Genomic DNA, 14,651 nt, shown 5'->3' on the forward strand with positions numbered 1-14,651 from the left:
TGGGGGACAATGAACGAACTATGGCCCTTTAAAGATATGTACTGCAGTTCCTAATTCTATAATATTTATTGTGTTGAAGCTTTCTTCCAATACAGCCCAGGAATGGACAGATAACCTACCTATGCCTTTAAGACAGGTTCTTGTGCTTGCAAATTTCCCAAATGTGAAGGGGGTGATGGTTTGATAAAGAGATCTTTGTTTTCTTGCTTGAGAGGGATGGCCCTTTGGGAAGGATGGCCTTCTGTAGCAAGTGGAAAAAAGTGGGGAGAGAGATAGCAGACTGCTTTCTTCAACTTTCATTATCCACCCTTCAACTACTGCCCATGTTCTATGTAAATTGTAATTGACAAAAGTAATTAAGGAGCAGATAGTTACTAGTAAGAATTACTAGGAATCGCTATTGTTTGAGACATGTTACTCTTCTGGGAAGTTAACCTAATCCTTGGCAGAGTGGGCTAACACTGGTTAGGCATTAGCAGTATAAGAAATGAGATAATAGTTAGAATTTCATCAGAAAAATTCAAAAAAAATATGACAATCTTTTAGGCTTGTTTAACATGAAGAAATGTTTTTCATAAACTAGGCTATGTATGCTAGATGTTATACATTAGAAGGTTTTATTACTCAGCCTCCATCCTCAGCATTAATACTGTGACAAATGAAACACGCAATGGAGAATACTCCAATTTTAAAAATAGATTAGGCAACATCCAGTTGTGCTTTGCTTTCCAACAACCCCAACAACAGCATACAACCAAACCTGTTCTCTGATTTAAAAATAGCAATTTCAAAAGCAAATTTAAAGGGAGAGAAAATGCAAACAATCTATAGATCTGTCAAAATATGCCAATGGGGTAAAGTGTCCTTCAACTTTGCATTGTGAGATATGTAGCAAAATAAGTCTTTCTGATGAAAAAATAACCAACATTTCAGCAAATTTTGAATAGCAAGAAAAAGTAGACATAAACAATTTAACATACATTTGCACTGTTAAATGTGTTTTTGGGGGAAAAAATCACAGAATAAAAAACAAGATCATGTGAAGTGTTAATACTACTTTATAATGCCTTGGTAAAAGCACATTTGGAATACTGCATCCAGTTTTGGTCGCCACGATGTAAAAAAGATGTTGAGACTCTAGAAAGAGTGTAGAGAAGAGCAACAAAGATGATTAGGGGACTGGAGGCTAAAACATACAAAGAACGGTTGCTGGAACTGGGTATGTCTAGTTTAATGAAAAGAAGGACTAGGGGAGACATGATAACATTGTTCCAATATCTCAGGGGCTGCCACAAAGAAGCGGGAGTCAAGCTATTCTCCAAAGCATCTGAAGGCAGGACAAAATGCAATGGGTGGAAACTAATCAAGGAAAGAAGCAACCTAGAACTAAGAAGAAATTTCCTGACAGTTAGAACAATTAACCAGTGGAACAACTTGTCTCCAGAAGTTGTGAATTCTCCAACACTGGAAGTTTTAAAGAAGCTATTGGACAACCATTTGTCTGAAATGGTATAGGGTTTCTTGCCTGAGCAGGGGGTTGGACTAGAAGACCTCCTAGGTCCCTTCCAACTTTGCTATTTTACTCTATTCTAAGTTGCAAGTTAAAACAGGAAGTCCAGGAAAAAAATTAAATATTCTTAAGTAATGATGTACTTACTGTACTTATAAATAAGTGAGCAGTGGGATTTCCTAATGCGCTCATGGAAACCAGTGTTATTTAACAACTGGGTTAAAGAAAGTGCAAAATATTATTCAAAGCACACATCTGAAGTTTTGTACGCACTACGGTTACTTATGAAATCACAAGGGGAAAAAACCCCCGATAGAAATGTTCACTCAATGTTGCTGCAGTTATGACAAAATCCAAACTGGGGCTGGAATTGTAATAAAAAAAAGACTGAAAATTAATATTTCATGTAGCATAACCAGAAAGCGAAGGCACATCATGCATGCATAAGAATATCAGATATCAATTCAGCCTCAGAATCCAATCCACTAAATTATTTTCTGAAATATACCACACAAATTACAATGAGCTTTTTCACAGAGAAGACACCAGACTGTGGACTGAAGCTAGCATTGTATTGATCACCGTTAGACTATTTATTAGGCTCAAGCAACTGAGTCAAAAAATGATTTGTAGCTCTTAATAGTCCAGGACAGAATATGAAGTGACACATATAGTCCCTTTTACAAACTATATAACAATGTCATCAGTCGGGCGGGCACGCTGCTGTGTACGTGTTTCTCCCTTTCTAAGTCCCCATCTTTTTCCTACCTTGCTCTGCCCCACGGTTGCATCTTTCAAGACTGCCCACCACAGGAAGGCAGTTACTGTGGTTTCTGTGGTGCCTCCTGTCTCCTTCTGCCATATGGACCCCTCAAAACCCTCAAGGGTTAGACCTATTTCTGGATATTCCCTGAAGGCCTCTGTGAGCATAAAAGAGAGGAATTCTGGCCTATGTTATCCAGAAAACGAAAAGAGAGGAGGAAGGGGAACTGTAGGACTCTCAAGGCCACTTTTGGAGCAGGTCAAAGGGAACTGGGCTTGGAAAACTTGGAACTCCGTCGCCTTCGACAAGACCTAAGTTTAACTCACAGAATCATCTATTGTAATGTCCTTCCTGTTAAAGACTACTTCAGCTTTAATTGCAATAATACTAGAGCAACTAATAGATTTAAACTTAATGTCAACCGCTTTAATCTAGATTGCAGAAAATATGACTTTTGTAACAGAATCATCAGTGCTTGGAATACTTTACCTGACTCTGTGGTCTCTTCCCATAATCCTAAAAGCTTTAACCAAAAACTTTCTACTATTGATCTCACCCCATTCCTAAAAGGACCATAAGGGGCGTGCATAAGCGCACAAACGTGCCTACCGTTCCTGTCCTATTGTTTTTTTTTTCTTCTATACCTTTATATACTATATATAACCTTTCTGTATGACAGTTACATATATTGTTGTGACAAAATAAATAAAATAAATAAATAAATAAATAAAATAAACTGCAACAAGTAGAATCATTCTGACAACAAATAACTCTAAAATTTGCAGAAGGGGGAAGGGGTGGGCATGTAGAAGGGGATTGCCATTCAAGTGTAGTTGCTCTCCTTTGTTGGGTCACAACATCCTTATTCCTCAATGGCTCCATCCACTGTGATTGCCCGTAGACAATCGGCTGTCTAGAACAGGGGTCTCCAACCGTGGTCCCTTTAAGACTTGTGGACTTCAACTCCCAGAGTTCCTCAGTTGAAGTGCACAAGTCTTAAAGGGACCAAGGTTGGAGACCCCTGGTCTGGAATGAGCATCCAGGCTTCCTTCCTTTCAAGGTGTGCTTGGTGATTCAGTGGGGAAGGAGAAAGATGGTCAGCTTGCTCTGAGGCAGTCTTACTCATGAAAGTTACACTATTGTAACTTTATACACTAATATACACTATTCACTGGGAGAACCGAACTCGGCTTGTATCCGCGGTACAAGAAACATGCCAAGCCAAAACGATGCCTGGAAGAGGCCCCGTTGAACCCTCTCCCCGCCCTCCAGGCCTCTCCCCTGGGCCTGTGGGATATTATGAAACCAGCAAAGGAGGAGGGGAGGGGAGGCAGCTGGCAAGGCCAGGAAGGAGCGTTGAGTTGAGTTATCAGCTCCTCACAATGCATCCGCCTTCCTAACTTCCTGTGCAACAAGCTGACAGGCTTGGGTGGCAGTTATTCCTAAACCAGGCGCTTCCCTCCACTCCAACAGTCAGGTCCCCCAGAGATTTATCCGAAGAGCCTCACAACACCATCCTGCAGAGTTCAGGGGAGGGACCCTGTCCCCTACCCTCCAGCACCGTATGCTATGAGGCAGAAACGTGTACATGGGTTTGTGCATGAGCTTGTGGTATCTTCCCTCCTCTTCATATTTACCAGGGAGTGCTTTCATAAATCCAGATTACTGTATTTAAGAAGGCTAGGCTGCAAAACCTGGCATTCGTTTTCAAGGGGCACTGTCTCTAGATCCTACGGAGAATTAATAAAACTGACCTTTAAGTAAGGGAAAAAAGGTGGTCATGGAAGTTTGCACATCCATGAATATTTCCTTGGAATGAAAAGTGCAGGATAGGATTAACCGATGTGCTGCCAAAAAAAAATTAAAAAAAAAATCAAATACCCAGCAGATGGCAGCAAAATGTGGGAAGTTTTGCTGCCATCTAGTGGTTGGCTGGAGTTGGGCAGCACAGATCTCAAATCGGTTTATAGTTGGTACCTTAATTTTCAAAAACCACTTGGCTTCATTGCCTTGTCCTCTGTAGGCCTTGAGAAGGTAAAGTGTCTCTCTAGTCTAGGGCAATAGTGAAATCCAAATTTTGTTACTATTGGTTCTGTGGCCGTGGCTTTGTAGGCGTGGTGTGGCTTGGTGGACGGTGCAGGAGAAGGATACTGCAAAATACCCATTCCCACCCCACTCCAGGGGAAGGATACTTAAAAATACCCATTCCCTCCCCACTCCAGGGGGAAGGATATTGCAAAATCTCCATTCCCACCCCACTCTGGGCCAGCCAGAGGTAGTATTTGCCAGTTCTCCGAACTAATCAAAATTTCCGCTACCGGTTCTCCAGAACCTGTCAGTACCTGCTGGATTTCATCCCTGTTCTAGGGAGATTTGCCACAACACCCACAGACAACAGATTTGGTTCCTGTGCTTTAATAGCAATTCTGTTAAACAAAGATTCTATCTGCTGCTGTCCATGTCACAAAAATGTTATGTGTTGATTTTTGCAGATTAAGTTGCTGTTTAAAATGCACAAAAACTAGGCTAGCTTATTGGAAAACTTATAACTGATTCATAGCTGAAATACTTCCTTTAAACGACCATTAAAGAAGAGTAACCCTGCTATATTTTTTATTTGTCCATTCGAATAAGAACAAGCTGGTCTTTTTTCCCCTTCAGATTTTTTGGAAGAAAAAGGAAACAAACCCAAAAAGGAAGAAATAGAGCTAGCTGGTAGTTAGATATTCAAGATAAGATTTTGCTGGCAAAGGAAGACCCTAGAAGGATATTCAAACTGCCTAATCTAAAATCCTAGTTATTCTAGTTTGAGTTTCCTTTATTATAATACTCTGCCTTTCTCCCCAAGTTGTCTAATAATAATAGTAAAATAAATTACAGCAATGTACAATATAACACTAAACACTACATAAAAATATAAATCAAGGCTGATAAACCTAATTAAAATAAATTGAAATTTATTTTCAATATATTTCTAAAACTAAAATATATAAATCATGGTCTAAAAGTCCAACATGTTTAAACATTAGTTCCCCTAGGTTAATGTCATGTTTAGAAACAGCAGTACAAATCAAAAAGCAGATGATGCATACAGTATAAGGAGGGGAGAAAAGATCCTAGACCAGAGGTGGGTTTCAGCAGTTCTGACCAGTTCTGGAGAACCGGTAGCGGAAATTTTGAGTAGTTCGGAGAACCAGTAGTAAAAATTCTGACTGGCCCTGCCCCCATCTATTCTCTGCCTCCTAAATCCCAGCTGATGGGGAGGAAATGTGGATTTTGCAGTAACCTTCCCCTGGAATGGGGTTGGAATGGAGATTTTATAGAATCCTTCCCCTGCCACACCCACCAAGCCACACCCACCAAGCCATGCCACGCCCACCAAGCCACACCCACAGAACTGGTAGCAAAATTTTTTGAAACCCACCACTGTCCTAGACCATTTATTTATTTATCTAATTTATATAGCCACTCATTCACAAAAAGCAATTCTGTGCGGTGTACAATAATAAATAAAGCAGCAAATATAAAAACATCAGATATAAATATATATTTATATCTATTGCTATTGCTATAAAAATACAAAAATCCACATTAAAAATAAATATTATGAAAGCTAATATACAAACTCTATGCAAAGAGAGGATAAGAATGGCCACCTCAGCATCGGAGCTGTTGTGACCCAGGCCCAAGTAGATAGTAGGAAACTTAGTCCGTGAAAAAGCAAACCAACTATTCAAACAGCTGAGAATTACTTCATTCCCAGCGTAGTTCAACTAAATTAAAACAAATTCCTCCCAACACAAATTCCTCAGTCCTATCGCAAACCTTGGTCCAATTAGGGAAACTGCCAAAGGCCTTTCTTGGCAAATGTTCAGAAGTCACAAAAATAAATGCAAGACCTAGATGAAGCAGAAGACGCAGCTACCAACATTGTTTTCCGGCAAAGCCCAAATGCTGTTGCTGGTCTGTTTTAAGCCTTATGGGAGGGGCCAATCATCTCTTGGCCCTACTCCCGAGTTGTCCTTTTTGCTTGAGCTGCTCTCACCTTCTGGCAGCTCTTCTCATGCGTGCATTGGGAACAGGCTCCTCCTGTTCCTCTGCCTCACTACTATCAGTCTCTGGAGGCTCTGGAGTCCGCACCTCACTCCCCGATGGCCCTGGCCTCACCTCAGCCTTATCGCTGTCCGACTCCTTTGACAGCTCCGCAGGCTGCTGGAGGACCACAACAGGAGCCATCCATATTTCTAGCCTGCCATAGCAAAAGTTACCATATTTTAGTAAGGGCAAATCTGCATTTCTTCCATTATCCTGAGAGCCGCGGTGGTGCAGTGGTTAGAGTGCAGTACTGCAGGCTACTTCTGCTGATTACTGGCTGCCAGAAGTTTGGCAGATCAAATCTCACCAGACTCCAGGTTGAACTCAGCCTTCCATCCTTCCGAGGTCAGTAAAATGAGGATCCAGATTGTTGGGGGCAATAGGCTGATTCTGTAAACTGCTTAGAGAGGGCCGTAAAGCACTATGAAGAGGTGTATGAGTCTAAGTGCTGTTGCTATTGCTATCCTTTTCCAGATCCCTTTTTCTGCGCCTAATTCCGTGGCAAAGCATTTTGTTTGCCTAACCTTCTTGAGTATTATAACAACAATTCAGACTCCATTTCTGTTGCATGTCTCTCTTATACAATCTATCCCAACCAGGACCCTTTTCATAAGAGCGGACTACAATGTGAAGAATTGTTAATAATGGCCATACTGGTTGGAAAATTCTGGAAGCTGAAGTCCACACCACCCACAGAACACCAAAGCTGAAGTAGACTCCCCTAACCCATTATAGGTAGTCCTTGATATATGACTATTTACTTAGCAACCTTCAAAGTTACGCCAGCTGAAAGTGATTTATGACCAGTCCTTGCACTTATGACTGATCATGAGGTCAAATGATCAAAATTTGGGTATTTGGCATGTATTTACAATGGATGTAGCATCCTGGGGTCATGTGATCATTATTTGCAATCTTCCCAGCCAGTTTCCAACAAGCAAAGTCGATGGGAGAAGCTGGATTCGCTGAATGACCATGGCAAAAAAAAAAAAGTCATAAAATTGGATGCAACTCACTTAACAACTGCCTTGCTTAGTGATGGAAATTCCAGTCCCAACCATGGTAATAAGTCAAGGACTACCTGCCATACATATTTTTATAGATATACTTGATTTTATCAATATATGTATGTGTTGTGGCTCCAGCCCCCCCCCCCCCGGCCTGGCCCCCTGCCAGAGAGTGACTCAGAGACTGAGGGGGAAGGGCCATCAGGGCTCCCTTCTGCAGGGCCGGCTTCCCTGGCTCAGCTCCAGGAGCCAGAGGCAGGCCAGATGGAGGAGATAACGAGGCCTCCGTCTCCTGTATCTCCCCCCACCCAGGCAATGCTCCCAGACCCAGCTGAGGACAATCAGTCCTGATTGGACTCTAGGTTTCGTAGACAGGAGAACAACAGGAGAACAACAGAAGCAGAGGTGGGGCAGCCTAGGAAGTTCTGAGCCACACCCCACAGGGTATAAAAGCAGCAGGGGCTGCTATACTACTCCGTGGCGAACAAATCAACTGCTTAGACAGAACTTGAGCTGAAGTACTGTTTGTTCCTGGTTTCCTGGTTGACTCGCCAGCATCAAGAAAAGATAACAGAGAAACTTGGCAGACTTGGCAGTTTGCTGCCAGAGCTGATAGCTGCCATGGACTGAATTGCCGGCTAATTAAGTCATTGCTCATGCCTCCCGGACTGAGGTGGGGGGGGGACAGAACAATATGGCGCTAATATAGTAGCAGTAGTAACATAGCAGACATTGCAATCTTCTTGTCTTTAGATGGTACCAGTACTTTGAAATATCCACTAAAACAATTCTACTTCTCTCCTCCCATTCGAAGTGATCAGAATGCTTACTATATCATTAAGCAGAACTTTTTATACAAGCATCAGTTCTGTTGCTTCACAAAATACACAATTTTGGTATGCATGGACTAAACCAGGGTCTGCAAACTTGGCTCTTTTAAGACATCTTAAAATGTCTAATATATTTATTATGCCATAATAAATGTTGAGAGAGGAAAGATTTTCCTCGCTCCCTTTAAGGAAGAGAACAACTGTGATTAGCTCAGGCTGGTAAGAAAACAGCAGCCTGCAATTACTGCAGGTTCAAGCCCGGCCCAAGGTTGACTCAGCCTTCCATCCTTTATAAGGTAGGTAAAATGAGGACCCAGATTGTTGGGGGGGCAATAAGTTGACTTTGTAAATATACAAATAGAATGAGACTATTGCCTTATACACTGTAAGCCGCTCTGAGTCTTCGGAGAAGGGCGGGATATAAATGTAAATAAAAAACAAAACAAAAAAAAACCCCATGTTTTCAGATAGAGGGCTCCTCCTAGTGTCATGGTTTTTCCACGTGAATTCATAAGTGGAATAATAATGGACTAAACAAATTTTAGAAGTTTAGAGCTTTAAAATGTTTCTGTGTACCTTTTATTTTGTCTTGACTCTGTGATGCAGTACAACGTTCTGCTATGGGGATCTGCCCTAAATAGAATATAAAAATCAGGACTACCACCAGATGGTAGCAAACACAATGCCTCCCATCTCTGCTGCCCCCTAGTGATTTTCCAAACTTTGGCAGATAAAAAATGACTGCAAGGATATTAAAATATTAAAAATAATCTCACCAAAAATTAGTTGTAACACAGGGATTTGAATGTACAATCATTTGGCATACTTGTCCATGTCTTATTTTAAAATGTATTTTTATTGCTCTTAACAGAAAAAAAAGCAACAAAACAGTACATATAGATTTATTTCTAATAGTTATATAACTAGGGCCACTGGTGGCTCAGACTGGTAAGACAGTCTGTTATTAACAGCAGCTGCTTGCAATTACTGCAGGTTCAAGCCCAGCCCAAGGTTGACTCAGCCTTCCATCCTTTATAAGGTAGGTAAAATGAGGACCCAGATTGTTGGGGGGGCAATAAGTTGACTTTGTATATAATATACAAATGGATGAAGACTATTGCTTGACATAGTGTACGCTGCCCTGAGTCTTCGGAGAAGGGCGGGATATAAATGCAAAAAAAAAAAACTATCATTCTTTTTTAATTTCTTGTATTTTGCATAAATGTGTTCTATATCTCATTTTACTTGTCCACACAAAGTCTACGTCTATATGCAATCTGCTCCTAAGTGTTAAGTGCAATCAGATCTTCAATTCATTGAGTAAATGAAGCCATACATTTATCTTTACAATGCTGCAATAGCAGTCTTTATAGTATATACTATATAGTATATAGTATATACTATATACTATATATATTATGTACTATATGTACTATATACATATGTATACATATATATATACATAAAACAAATATATACATACATATATACATACAGACTTCGTCGAAACGTTGCCAAGACACTTCCAATTTTACGCGGGAGAAAACCCGAATAACCAAAGACCTACATACAAACACCCGCGAAAACCTCAGAAAATATATATATATATAGGTCTTTGGTTGTTCGGGTTTTCTCCCGTGTAAAATTGGAAGTGTCTTGGCGACGTTTCGACGAAGTCTCATTCGTCATCTTCAGGCTTCAGCTTCATGCTTCTGGGAGCAATGTGTGATTGCAGCTGTTTCTTCCTTTTTAACTGCTAGTGGGGGTTTGAACTGATTGGGGAGCTTGGCTGTGCTCTGATTGGATGGGGTTTTTTTTGTGCTCTGATTAGCTGGGGGTGTGTCCTGTTTGGGTGGGGGCTTGGTTGTGCTCAGATTAGTCTGAGTTGCAGGGGGATTTGATTGCTAATAAAACTGATCTGATGAGATTCTGTTTCTTACTCTGTTTTCCACTGAAATTCAAGAAGTTGATCGGTTTCTACAGTAAATCAATGTCGGATGTAGTTAGAATAGAATGGAATGGAATAGAAAAGAAAAGAATAGAATAGAATAGAATAGAATAGTTTTATTGGCCAAGTGTGATTGGAAATACAAGGAATTTGTCTTGGTGCATATGCTCTCAGTGTACATAAAAGAAAAGATACGTTCATCAAGGTACAACATTTAATGCATAAAAAGAAAGTATGAAAAGTATAGTGATTGGGGTTGGTATAAACTATTTTAGCTATGTTTTCTGATCCCATGCCTTTAAATTTTTTTTGGTAATTTTTACTCCTTCTCTTTGTGCTACATAAAGCTCCTTACTCCAAAAAATAGTAGCATTATAGGAATCTACATACAGTGAAAATTAGATTTTTATGGACTAATTGAAGCCAAACCTATGGTAATGAATTTATACAATGTACATTTTATGCAAATTGCATACTTTATATATAAATTACCTGTACTTTATGTAATATAAACACAATTTACATAAAATATATGAACGTCGCTTGGACTGATTCATCAAAGCAATCTGAATTCCATTTTTGTTGGTTGCTTCTGAAATGTGTTCCGTAAAACAGATTTTACAAATTATGAATATGTGTATAGAATACTTGAGAAGGGGAATAGATAATATTGTGTAATACAAATGTATAATATTGTACAGTACAGAATACAGAGTACTGCATATTATGAATGTGTGCATATCTTTTCTTTTGGTGGGGGGGAAAAGGTTCTTTTACAATATGTCTATGCCGTATACAAATCCTCTGAAGGACTCAGATTTTGGCAGCAGTAGTACCGCAAAAGCATGTTTCTTCTCCGGTTCCACAAGATAGCAAAGGCAGGCTTATGTTAAAAAGGGCCTCTGTGGCTCAGACTGGTAAGACAGTCTGTTATTAACACAGCTGCTTGCAATTACTGCAGGTTCTAGTCCCACCAGGCCCAAGGTTGACTCGGCCTTCCATCCTTTGTAAGGTAGGTAAAATGAGGACCCAGATTGTTGGGGGCAATAAAAGTTGACTTTGTATATAAATATACAAATAGGATGAAGACTATTGCTAACATAGTGTAAGCCGCCCTTTGGAGAAGGGCGGGATATAAATGCAAATAAAAAAAAAAGATCATTTCAGATTTTACAGTAAGTTTGTTACTCCTGTAGAGTTCATAGAAGAGGGAGGGAAAGAAAATGGTGGGCAAAGCAAAATAAAGAATTCTGTTGTTTTTAATACTTTCTTATCCACCATAGAATCTGAACTGGTCCTGACTGGAATGCAAACTAGGGCAGCATATCACTCAGAGAAGCTGCTCTTAAAGAAGGGAAAATCTTCACCCACCCTCTATCCCAAAACACATAAATTAAATAGGCAGTACTTTTTTATTGGGTTTTATGGATGCTGAACTAGAAAAAAATGTGGGTAAATAATATTGTATATGGCAATGCTGGCAAACCTTTTTGGCACCAAGTGCTGAAACAGGAGCATGCGCACATGGGGAGCGCCGGAAACTGGAAGAGCAGCTCCTCGCCGTGCACACACTAGAGTGCCAGAAGCTGGAAGAGCAGTTCTCCAGCGCGCATGTGAGCACCGGGAAGTTCATGCGTGTGCCGGATACCTGGTCTTCCAGTTTCTGGCACAAATGCACATGCAAAGACCAGGTGAACAGTGTGCATGCGCATGCTGGAAACCAGAATAGCAATGGGCAACGGCTGGCGTGCCCTGAGTGATGGCTTTGTGTACCACTTCCAGCATGCGTGCCATAGGTTCGCCATCATGGGTATAAGGTAACTGCAGCAAGATTATTGTATCAATAGAGGGGAATATTTATAGCTCAGGGTTGAAATAAGGGCTCTTTGGTGGTCTCTGAGTTTGATTGTTGCAGACATGTCATTACCCAGACTGGGTAACATCATCAGCGCTGGTGAAAAGTGGGGTTTGCTCTCAATTTATATTATAATGGCTTGCCCTGTCAATGTTGGTAAGAATAACCTTTGTGGTTCTTTTGTCTTTAATTTCAATCAAGGAACTGCCAAACAAGCTAAGAATAAAGAGCCCAACCAAAGAACCATCAAAAGCTCACCCTATTAGCACTGATAATGTTACCAGACTATTGTATGCACAAAGATGAATTAGGAAAATAATGAAATACCCACAGTAAAGGACTGGATTATAAAATTGACAGAACTTGCAGAAAGAGTGACTAGTTTGGTCAGGAAAATACAATAAGAACTTTTTTAAAAAATTGAAAGCCTTATATGGACTCAGCAAAAGAAAGGACAGAGCTGATGATTTATGTAACTAGGGATTAAAAAGGATTAAAGAAAGGGGAAAAATAGCAAAATAGCAATTAACCATTAGAAACATGGCCAAAGTCAAAATATTTTTTAAAACTTTTTTCTTATTTCCTATCTTATTTTTTATTTATTTATACCTTTATTGTATTATACGATTTTAATTGTTTTTAATAAACCAATGCTTTGTCTTGCATGTAAGCAGAAAAATGCAACACTTAAGTACATTTCTGTTTGATAAGAGTGCTGCAAAGATCCCATTTCCTCACTTAGGTGTTGCTTGCAGCCAGCGGGAAAGCAAAAAAAAAACGGCCTTGATCTGAAGAACATACCAAATTATTTTGTACTAGTGGCAGAAAATCCAGCAAACACTCTTCATGGTCATAAACAATATTTGATATTATTTTAATATTCAATCCGTTGGTGAAATCCAAATTATTTTACTACCGGTTCTTGGTGGGCATGGTGTGCCTTGGTGGACATTGCAGGGGAAGGATACTGCAAAATATCCATTCCCACCCCACTCTGGGGCCAGCCAGAAGTGGAATTTGCCAGTTTTCTGAACTACTCAAAATTTCCGCTACCGGTTCTCCAGAACGTGTCAGAACCTGCTGATTCAGTCTGAAATACTGTTTTATATCGTGAGATTCTAGAACAAGAATCTCACTTTGCTTGTGAAGTGAGATTTTTTTCACTAGCCCAGTTTTGGTTTGCATCAGTTGCCAATAATGACACATTACTGTTCTTCTCTATATGGTAATGGTACCCTCTTCATATGCATTCTGAAAATATGCTCAAATAGCCCCAGAACATTATCAGTCTTCTAATAGCTAGTTAAAGTTAACATTTTGCAGATAACTGGATTTTCAATTAGGACTATGTATTTTAAGCCTTGGCTGGATCAATATTTTAGTGAGATGTTATGTCAAACACTTGGTTTTTCCCTTCTGTAGAAACCACGGAAAATACCGCCAACAAAATCATGGTTGTTTAAAATAGGACAAACACTCTTTTAAAAATATATTGTGCAATTCAATTCTCTGACCTTCTTGCATTTTGCAATCTGGAATATACAATATAGTTGGTAAAAACACAAGCCCAACAACTCCTCCCTTTCTTTCAACATCCCTATTCAGTAGAAAAATGCCAATTATTCAAGCACCTCAAGCAATGAAACACAAATTTATAGCTCATGTTATGGTATGGTCTATTAAGTGAGCCACAACGGATCAGGGTCATATAATAGCACTCTAAATCATAATCCATGGTTGAATGTTCATACTACACTTCTACTACCAATGACTGCAAGATGGCCGCAAAGAGTTACTATTGTTTCCATCTCATTGCTACTATTGGGGCTCAGTCCAGATCTCATAGCTTTAATTCCATCACACTTTGAGGCTTTGTGCATTCTTGTATCTTCTCAGTTTTAATAATAATTGTAGCCATTTTGAATCCCTTAACAACCGTACCACAAAAAAGATGAGAATTAATGCAATAGGAATTAATGCAAAGGGTCTTGCTTTATTTCATATGCAATTGCCTATTTATTGTATCTATTCCTCTAGATATCATTTAGAATATCTCTAATTGTGTATTTAAATATATGCCTAACCCTAACCTCACTTCTCTCATGATCTATGGCAGTGGTAGTCAACCTTTTTATACCTACCGCCCACTTTTGTATCTCTGTTAGTAGTAAAATTTTCTAACTGCCCACCGGTTCCACAGTAATGCGCCGTGTATTGTCATCTGCGCATGCCTCTCGCGCATTGTGGATTAGGTCTGGGGGGGCTGCCGGCTACCAGCTCTGCTTGTCTGTTACAGCTGGGTGGTGTGGGGGGAGATGTGCAAGCTATTCTGGGACATAGCTCTTTTGTTTGCAGTCACACTATAGCGCCATTTAGTTTCACTTACGTAACATAAACTAAACTTATGCACGGGCGATACAAATAGTATATTTTCAGAAATTTAAATTGTCACGGGGAATTTTATGAAAACCTAAAGAAAATGTTTTTAAATAATGCTATGAAATTTTTTTAAAAAGTCAATTAAATAAAAAAAAAGGAAAGTGCTTCAGTATTGGACAAAACCCCTACCGCCTACCATGAAAGCTGGAACGCCCACTAGTGGGCGGTAGGGACAAGGTTGACTACCACTGATCTATGGTATTA

This window comes from Ahaetulla prasina, chromosome 2, assembly GCF_028640845.1.
Source record: "Ahaetulla prasina isolate Xishuangbanna chromosome 2, ASM2864084v1, whole genome shotgun sequence".
NCBI classification, from domain to species: Eukaryota; Metazoa; Chordata; class Lepidosauria; order Squamata; family Colubridae; genus Ahaetulla; species Ahaetulla prasina.